Genomic DNA, 10,444 nt, shown 5'->3' on the forward strand with positions numbered 1-10,444 from the left:
TATAAATGCACCATTTACCATTTACCATTTACTTTAATTACTAGTCAAACCATACCCCCCAACCTCCAACCCCAACCCTAACGACTGAACCTTGCTTAAGGTGACATTTCCCCCCACATATGCACGTGCACACACACACACACACACACACACACACACACACACACACACACACACACACACACACACACACACACACTCTCTCTCAGGGTAACTAAGGACTAAGGTTAAACAGTCGATAGTCAAAATGACTTTGTCATTCAACACTTCACTTACTACACTGCATGTAATACAGTACGGAACACCATTCACTGAAACATTATTTCACTGCATACTCCATACTCAGTATGTGCCTGTCAGGCATACAGTACGTCAAAAACAAAAGTTGAAAATCACTCAAGCAAGTCCATTCAATTGCTTTCCAGAGAGAGAGAGAAAGGGGGGGACAGAGGGAGGGAGAAAGAGAGAGAGAGAAAGAGAGAGAGAGAGAGAAGGTGTTTTTTTTCTTCCGTGGGTTGACCCGCTTCGCCCGCCCAGCTATAATTGCGTCGTAATCTATAACCCGTCCGCCCCGCTGTCCAACCCGCGGGACATGCGGGATACGGGTCGGCCTGCGCATCACTAGCGTTCAGCAATGAGGATGCAGCAGTTTCAGTTTGCATCAGTGTTGCTGATGCTTCTGCAGCTACTGACATTATCAAAGTTTTTTATTGACAAAATTGTTAACCTTAGGTCAACTCATATGTTTGTCACACCTGAACCCCTCCCACCATTACGTCACGCCGTCCTTGATACCTTTTCACCTATATCTCTGTCGTCACTCTCTGATACTGTTAAACACCTGTGACCCACAACCTGTCCCCTTGACACTATCCCCTCTCGCCTCCTTAAGGACGTTTTCGACGCTATTGGGAGAAAATGCCGCTGCCCGCCTCATTACCGGTACAAAGAGGCGGGACCATATTACTCCCGTTCTGGCTTCTCTCCACTGGCTCCCGGTCCGTTTTAGAATTGATTTTAAGATTTTAATGCTTGCTTTTAAAGCACGCAACAGGCTAGCCCCCTTTTCCTCAATGACCTCATCAATGACTATATTCCACCCAGACCCCTAAGGTCGGCTGATCAGTTGCTACTGATTGAGCTCACAACCAATAAAAGGTCTAGAGGCTCTGGAATAGCCTTTATTTTAATATAAGAGCCTCTCAGTCCATAGACATTTTTAAATCACTACTAAAGACCTACTTCTTTTCCCTGGCTCTTGCACACACACACCACAACTATTGTCTCCACCTCACTATCTTCTGTTATGCTTTTTTAATCGCCGCTTGTATTTTGTATTTTTATATTGTATTTTTGCACTGTATGTATTATTGTAACATTGTTGTTTTGATTTGTTGTATAGCACTTTGGTTGGCCTTGGTCATTGTAATGTGCTTTATAAATAAAATGTTAGTTGAGTTGAGTTGAGTGTTGCATTGCTGAATTGGAACGTGGTTGCACTCTATTTTAATGATGTCGTGCATGCACGTCGCTTAACACCTACACTACAGGTCACACAATGGACAATTGATATGCATCTAGGCTCATTCCTATGTTAATTCACCTGGTGTGAGTCGGGAGCCTTTGTAAACTTTGTTGAGGTGTGAATTTAAAGTTTTAAATCTATGCATGTGCCTGCCTGTGCTCCTGTTCAAATAGGTTCTTGCACGGCGTGCAAGGTCGTCCCATGAGCAATGCAACCCTGCACATTATGTTTTGGAACAGTTTTGCATTGATTTCAGAGGATACTGAACCAATGCCACTAGTGGTTTGAAGCCAATGCCATTAGTGGTTTCTCTGCAGTTTCTGCTGTCGAGGAGGTTGTTGGTTTGGGTGTATAGTTTGTAATAGCATATTTGTCTCCTTTTTTACAGTGGTTGCGATTGTAATATTGTTTGTCCTATATGAACTGGTCTGTCTTGTTTCTGGTAATGTGTCATGCATGGTAGTGTACAGATGCAACTTTTTATATGCTTGTCCTTGTGCGCTCTGTATTGCTGTATGGTCCTGCGTATGCTTGTCATGACTGTAATAAGGGTCTTTATACTGTAGGTGAAAAACAAAGGCTATGATTGGTTATTGATATACTCATATTAGTTAAATTTGATGAAGGAGAGGCCAAATCTAATTGTGACATAGCTTGGTTAGTATGGGTTTTACTTGCGGTTCAGGTTATCAGTGCATTTGCTCCACTGTTAGCACACCGAATATGGCTATTCCAGTTCTAACGTAACTTACTTTTTTTTGGTGTTTGTGGACTAGATAAGGTTACAGAAGTTGAAGCCTCTGGTCTTTATTCATCAATGTGAATCACGGGTCAAATTTGACCTGCTAACATTTTTTCTTTTTTTACAATGTATACAAAACAAAAAAAAACAAAACATCACTCAAGCGCACCCGCCCCCCACCCCACCCCACTCACACCAATTCATAAGGCGTCAAAAATTAAAAAGTGTATAGGCTATTACGCCAATGCTCTCTAAGCCTGGATGAGTATCTATAACTGCTTCTCTTAGGGTTGGTTAGAGCCTCTATGATGCTGTTCACGGACACATCAAGCCGACACATAAAATTGTACATCAATTGTCTTAAAAGTGCATCACAAGTAGGCACACCAGTGGACAGAAACAATTGCTCTAGAAGCATCAATAAAGCATAAAAATACAGTAGAACTCTGGTTTCTGTATTTGTCAACTATCTCCTTTAAGGCATATATACATAAATCAGTGCTATGTTTTCTTTTGAACCCAAACTGATTATCAGTAGTGAGAACAAACATCTCCAGCCTAGTTAGGAGGATTCTTTCCAATATTTTAGACAAGATACTGGCAAGGGCAATAGGTCTGTATTGTCAATGCTATTTAGCTTCCCAGCTTGTCTTTCAAGACAGGCACCAGCAGAACAGACATAGTGGATTCAGGAAGAACACCATGAACCATGAGGCCTGTGAAACACATAGCAAGCAGGGGACAGAGCCTAAAGCTGGCATACTTTAGGTGTTCTGCAGTAATACAGTCCAGTCCACAAGCCTTGTTGTTGTCAAGCAACTTGATGGCATCAGAAACATCAGCTGATTTGACTACCATGTTTGCGGATAGGTCAACATTATCAATTACCACAGCATTGCTCTTAACACAGTTAAAAAGATTACAGTAATTCTCCCGCCACACTTTAGCAATCTTCTCTTGGCCACAGACACCCTCAATATCAGATGGTAAAGAGGTTTTAGAATTATTCATGACCCTGACCTCTTTCCAGAAGTCATCATAGTTGCTTTTTTGCATTTTCCTAGCAAGTGAATTAGCCCTCATAAAGAAGGGGTAGGACCTGATCATTTTCACAGAAACCTCTTCCTATCCTTTTTCGAACATGTAATAATTTAAGGATGATGTTAAAATAACTTTGGCGCTGTTTTTTATATATATTTTTGTTATCAATTGTTTTTATTCATCATATCACAACAGCAAGTATGCCAGTATACATATATATCATGACCTTTTTATAAACGAAAAAAGAAACAAGATAATACAAGCATAGGTGGTGAATTAACTGTGGAAAAGGTCATTGGTTTACGATTGGAGTCATTAGACTAACAGCTATTTCACAAAACTTGAACAACAAGGCACTGACTGGCAAAGAAAAGGGGTCGGGGGGGTTCAGCCCTATATAGGCTACTTCTTTGTATGACAAATAGCAAATATAATGTAAAATTCTGTTGACTCTGAAGAAGGCCGGTCGGCCAAAAAATGTATTATTAAAGCTTTTTTTTGGATTATGGAGCTAGTGTGCAACACTTTTGCTCTTTTTAGGTTTAAATTGGTAACATACATTTTCTTTTAAATTAAATTGTTATATTGTGATATTATCAAACATAAATATCTAACAGCCTACATTCTACAGTCTGCATTTCCCAAAAGGAAATGCATGTTTTTAATTCAGTCTGACAGAAGCAGGGATAAAAACGCAATTATTACAATTTCCAATAAATACATATGTAATAAATATGTGCACAAAATAAGTTAAACAGTGAGCAAATAACAAAAGCAGTCAACAAAACATAACCCTCCCAGCTCACCCTACCTCCTTGGTCAAACCAGCCATAGAGTGAGCGGGTTAGAGTAATTATTTATAGCCACTGAGGCCACCCACAGCGACACTCCCACCACCAATGTGCCAATGCGGTGCCTTTGTCAATCACTTCAATCAGTGCCCATTTGGCTCCTACAATACCATAAACATTTCTTATGCAAACTGCTGATCTTCATGTGTGCTAACAAAGCACATTTCTATGTACTCAACTCAACATAGTTTTTTTTGCCACAGATAAACAAAGGTATTCCATACATCATAAAGATGCATCTCTAAGAAAAACTGTACTCAATTATCTCACTGAATACACTCAAGTCTGATAAATACAGAGGCAGATTACACTCAAGTCTGATAAATACAGAGGCAGATTACACTCAAGTCTGATAAATACAGTGCATTAAAAATATGTAAACTATAAAATGTACTAAATCATTCAGACCATTGCTTTCCTTTAATATAGTCCATCATTATCCTGGCCTGCACTGTCTGCAACATAGTACTGCATTTTGCTTGTATCTCATACAAATATACATGGGAATAATAAGGGAAGTAGACAACTACGAGAGGAGTAAAATCCAAATAAGCTGCTCTTTGGTATAAGGGTGATACAGTTTACCAAGGCACTCTTGTGGAAAAAATAAAAAGCCTTTGTTTTGCACAAGAGAAGATAACTGTAATCAAAGAAACCCATTTTTAGAAACAGTGCAGTTGTGATCCATCTATCTCATGTATCTACTAAAAACAGACCTTTGCCTCAAGTCCCAATCTATAATTGCAGTATGGTACCCCCGTCACCCAACTGTCGACTTAATGTAAATTTGGTATGTATTTAGTGACTGTAAAACATATATTTATATCAATAAGCTTTGTATATACGTTGCAGTAAAAAAGTGTAATCTTTATAACCATGGTTTAAGGAAGACAAAAAATATATGTTATTTGAATTGTTTGTTAAACTTCAAGCAAGTTCAGTATGTGAATATGCCAAAAGATAAATAGTGGATTGTGAATTGTGGGGAATGTCTCTGGTAAGAAAGGCAAAGTCAGCAGTGTGGATTCATTTAACAGAATTATCATTCTCACCAATAGGCTACATTTGACCATTACATTAAAATACAAAAAAAAAGAAAATCTGGTAATGATTTCAAAGTCCTCTAAAACGTGAGATCATTATCATCTGTCAGACATTTAAGTCCCTTCTCATGGTCCTTTATCATCTTGGATGTACTTCAGGAGTGACACTATTGCTGGCTTGAAAACAGCCATGCCAATACCACCAGAGACAATGCAGTGAAGATGCTCGTGTTGTGGCGTGCCCCACTCGAACAACACACTGTGAATCAAGAAAAAAGAAAGCATGCTACACATCAAAACAAAAAAGATGTTATAATATTTGTCTGTCTTGAATTGATCGGGTACTTGCTTACGTATTCCATTAACAGTGATGGAGGTGGTGTCGATGTGGAAGGCTGTAACTTGACCTGCTGCTTTGACCAAAACATCTACAATCTGAGCATCACTAGGAGTGGATGAGGAACTGAATGATAGGTCGATATCATTGATGATTGATCCATTGCTGGGAAAAAAATCACAAAAGTATTTTACACAAATACACTTGACTTGATTTGACTAAACAACAATATTTTTTTAATAATCATGGTTGGTGGGCCATTGTTTCCTTAAAGCTGAAATCCGTAAATTGTATGTCCTACCCGGGATTTGAGCACTGGTCTATACTACTTGTCAATCAGTAGGTGCCTTCCCAACACCAGGGTCTACATTTCTCAATGGAAGTGTTGGGAGACCACCTGCTCCAACCACTGCAGATATACTAGTTATGGAGATAGTGTTATGAGCTTGAGGCAGTACTATTTGTCAACCAGTGGGTTTCCTACCCGACACCAGGTTCTAAATTTCTCACTGGAGAAAAGGGCTAGTTATATTGTACTGATAATCTACCATACGGATTGATTAAACTAATGTTTCATTCATTAAAATAAGTTCAGGATTGCATCTTTCATTGAAAAGCAAGTGAGTTTAGTCGGCAAGACTCGCCATATTACCTGAATGCAAACACTGTCAATGATCTGAATGTGCTGAATTCTAATCTGTAGAAGGGTTCAAGCTGTTGAAATAAAAACAAGGAATCTGTCCGTGAATCACTTTACATTCTTGATATAAAAAAGTAAGATTATCCTGTAATGAAGATATCAGACCATTTCACCTTAAACCTGTTACACAATGCTTTCTTTAATATATTATTTCCATCACCACCATTTTCTTTCTCAGTTGTTACGTACATTTTCCTTTAAGATTTTGGATCGATCGCGAAAAGTAGAAGATGATGGATTCAGCAGGTCAGCTGTAAACGTGTCTGTTTCTCCTGCCGATCTGAATCTCAGACGCTTAGTGATGAGTGCTTCAGCAACTGCAAAAACAAGTTTTTAACCACATTAACCCCAGGCATCCCTATTTTGTGCAAAATTTTCAAAACATTACCCAGTTTTCAATCTTTTAAAATAGTGTTAAAAAGTTGTAGGTATTAGCGAAAATATCCACTCTTCAAGCTCACTGTAGTAAAGAAATTCTCCTTCTACAGCATTGCCACCCTGTGGAATGCCTTGACCCCATCCCTTAAAAATCACTTCTCCCTTGCTCAACCCCCCCCGCCCCATTTTTTCCTACTCTGCACATCATAGTGTTTTATATTTGTGATGATATTGTATTTTGGTGTTATTTTTTATACCATGTTGATACATTGAATATAAAGGACCTCAATGGAAACACTTTTTTGTGTTATCCTTTTAGTGTTTGACTGTACTAATGCTGTTTGCATTTCTGTCAAATAAAATATTCGATCAATCAAAAAACAGATGCAATCGTTGTGAGCTTGTAGATTGGTTGTAGATCAGCTGTTTTCACAATTTATCATATGACGACGTTACAGACAGGGCGTAAGTTTGTCTGATTAACTGAGAGTAAAGAAGAGGGAGGTTTGAAAATTATCTGAAAAAGTATCTTAAGGTTATTTTCTTTTTTAAATATGTTTGCACTGGAATTGTTATTAGCTCCACTATGTTAGGCAACTTAGCTCTCAGAAGAACACATGATGCTGCATTCGCAGCCCACCCATCTGACCACATAACAGAAGTCGTGTTAAGTGGGCAGATGGGTGGGACAGTGTGCATTTTCAAGCCATTTAAAGAAATGATTGACTTACAAGGTTTCCACACGACAGCAACAATATGACATTTCAGATATTGAATTACATTTTAATGATATATATATATATATATATATATATATATATATATATATATATATATATATATATATATATATATATATATATATATATATATATATTAAAAAAAACATACCTGCGACCGTAGCAGGTGCAGCAGTGGGGGCAACGGTTGCACTAATGGTGTTAGGGATGACTTTCAGGGAGGTGCTGCTAATTGCATTTTTCATCGCTGTTGTTACTGCGCTTGTAGAAGGAACCGAGGCTTTTGGGAACACCAGTCTCATTTGAGTAACAACTGATCCTGACCTGTAATGTGTGAGAAAGTCAATGTGACTTTTAAATTGCAAATCATTGCCAAACTCATAATGTAAAGTAAGCAATTGATCGAAATTCAGTCTTACGTGAAACTGTCGACTATAGAGCGTTTGAAAGATGTAATGCCACTGCTGCTGCTGCTGTAAATTGTGTTTACCTGAAAGAGAAGAATGCAAATTGGTTTAGCTCAATTGCTGATGGAAATATTGTGTCCCAACTAGAAAATGCTAACCTGCGCTGCAATGTAGTGAAGTTAAAGAAAGTTTAATCCCCATCCCTTTCTCTTTTTTTCCTTATTCCCTTTTCATGTTGAACTGATTTTCTTTTTATTTAAAACCAAACATGAGCTTTCAAACTCAAACAGAACAAATATCCATCCACTGAAAAATGGCATTAATTCTGTGATTTACTTTATTCATATCTGACTTAAGTAGATGAATAAATATTAAAAGCTACATTCCTGCCTGCATTGCATATTGATAACAAGTTAGAATTTAGAATGTTTTTGCTTAAGTACAACAAAGCACATCATTTGTCTTACCTCTGAGACCACTGTGGCAGCCAAAGTCTTAAATGCTGTAGTAGAAGGGTTGGAGAGATCAGAGCTGAAGGTTTGGTTGAGACTAAACTTAAGAGTTACAGTGTTCTCATCAGCAGTAGGAGGATTTGTCGAGGCAGTGGCGGCCGTAGCAGGTGCAGCAGTGGTGGTAGCGGCCGTAGCAGGTGCAGCAGTGGTGGTAGCGGCAGTAGCAGGTGCAACAGTGGTGGTAGCGGCCGTAGCAGGTGCAACAGTGGTGGTAGCGGCCGTAGCAGGTGCAACAGTGGTGGTAGCGGCCGTAGCAGGTGCAACAGTGGTGGTAACGGCCGTAGCAGGTGCAACAGTGGTGGTAGCGGCCGTAGCAGGTGCAACAGTGGTGGTAGCGGCCGAATTAGCAGTTGCACTAACGGTGCCAGGTATGACGTTCAGGGAGGTGCTGTTAATTGCATCATTCATCACTGTTGTTACTGTGCTTGTAGAAGGAACCGAGGCTTTTGGGAACACCAGTCTCATTTGAGTAACAATTGATCCTGACCTGTAATGTGTGAGAAAGACAACGTGACTTTTAAATTGCAAATCATTGCCAAACTCATAATGTAAAGTAAGCAATTGATCAAAATGCTGTCTTACGTGAAACTGTCGACTATAGAGCGTTTGAAAGATGTAATGCCACTGCTCCTGCTGCTGTAAATTGTGTTTACCTGAAAGAGAAGAATGCAAATTGGTTTAGCTCAGTTTCTGATGGAATATTGTGACCCAACTAGAAAATACTAACCTGTGCTGCAATGCAGTGAAGTTAAAGAAAGTATAATCCCCACCCCTTTCTGATTTTCTTTTAATTTAAAACCAAACATGAGCTTTAAAACTCAAACAGAACAAATATCCATCCACTGAAAAATGGCATTAAAGTAGATAAATACATATTAAAAGCTACATTCCTGCCTGCATTGCATATTGATAATAAGTTAGAATTTAGAATTGTCTCGCTTAAGTAGCCTACAACAAGCACATCATTGTTCTTACTTCTTTGACCACTGTGGCAGCATAAGTCTTAAATGCTGTAGTGGACGAGTTGGAGAGAGCAGAGCTGAAGGTTTCGTCTAAAGTAAACCTAAGAGAAACAGTGTCCTCATCAGCAGTAGGAGCATCTGTCGAGGCAGTGGTGGTGGCTGTGCTGGCAGCTGTTGTTGATACTGCAGTTGTTGTTGTTGTTGGTTCTCCTGTGAAATTACATTTTTAAGAAATGTAATTTTATTGAAAGTAAGGAAAAGCAAGTTTTAACAATGTCAAGCATCTAGTTATTATATTGTCATTGTTTTGTGGGAAGGAAAAGAGATCAAACTAAACCAATTTTGAAATGAATAGCTGATAAATATGGATTGTAGACCTCTGTCATTGTGTCTGAAGAGTTATTATAGAATTGTCTCATCATTGTTATATGAAAATGTATTTTAGCTTATCAAATTTGTAGAAATTTGTATTTTATGGGCTAATATAATCAACAAACTAGAGATGGTCAATGTGACTCAGAGATCAAATATGCCAGAAGATACTGTTCGACGCCTCGGTATCTGCTGTCTCTGTGGAGCGCAAAGAAAGCTCTCAGACAATTCTATTGGAATTAACCATCTTTAACATGAATCTCGGTCAGCGTGTGCTCCATACCATATTTGGCTCTGCGGTTCTTATATATTATTTAGAATGTGATCTTAACTTATGATATATTTTAAATCTATCAATAGCCTGTGTAAAAAAGCTTTGGCACACCTAGATTAATTGCAGTTGTGGATTATGTTTTTTTTTTTGTACTGATTGATTCTAAGACTGTCATAGATGTCTTTAAATCGTGGCTTCCACATTTTGAGGCAGTGGCTTGTGTTACACAAAATGCAACAAATCATGAATGCAGTGTCCAATTGATATGAAACTTGCTATGAAACATTATAACAGGTAGCTTCATGTTTTAGCCTACTGTATATCGCTTGACCGTGTGTATATATTGTTTCTCAGTATTATTCATTGTTTTGTGATCAAATAGATGTTATTATGCACCTGTTATGTAATGAACTTCCACTTGCCTTTATATAAGGGAGGATGTTAACCTCTGTGTACTTACGAGAGATAGTAACAGAGTCTGCAGCAATAGTGAGGTTTAAGAAACTGGTAATGTTGGGATTGGTCACAGCTTCTTTCAGGGTTTGTGCAACGTCAGTAGC

At 38.5% G+C, this 10,444-nt stretch overlaps 1 long non-coding RNA gene across 1 annotated transcript; it reads left to right on the plus strand.

Moving 5' to 3' along the window:
• The first annotated feature begins 3,470 nt into the window (after window positions 1–3,470).
• Window positions 3,471–5,242, plus strand: LOC311034583. The gene is made up of 2 exons (XR_014599599.1): window positions 3,471–4,459; window positions 4,492–5,242. It is a non-coding gene; the product is annotated as an uncharacterized lncRNA (long non-coding RNA).
• The last annotated feature ends 5,202 nt before the right edge of the window (window positions 5,243–10,444 follow it).

Source organism: Gymnoscopelus microlampas (genome assembly GCF_963454915.1).
Source record: "Gymnoscopelus microlampas genome assembly, chromosome: 19".
Classification (NCBI taxonomy): Eukaryota; Metazoa; Chordata; class Actinopteri; order Myctophiformes; family Myctophidae; genus Gymnoscopelus; species Gymnoscopelus microlampas.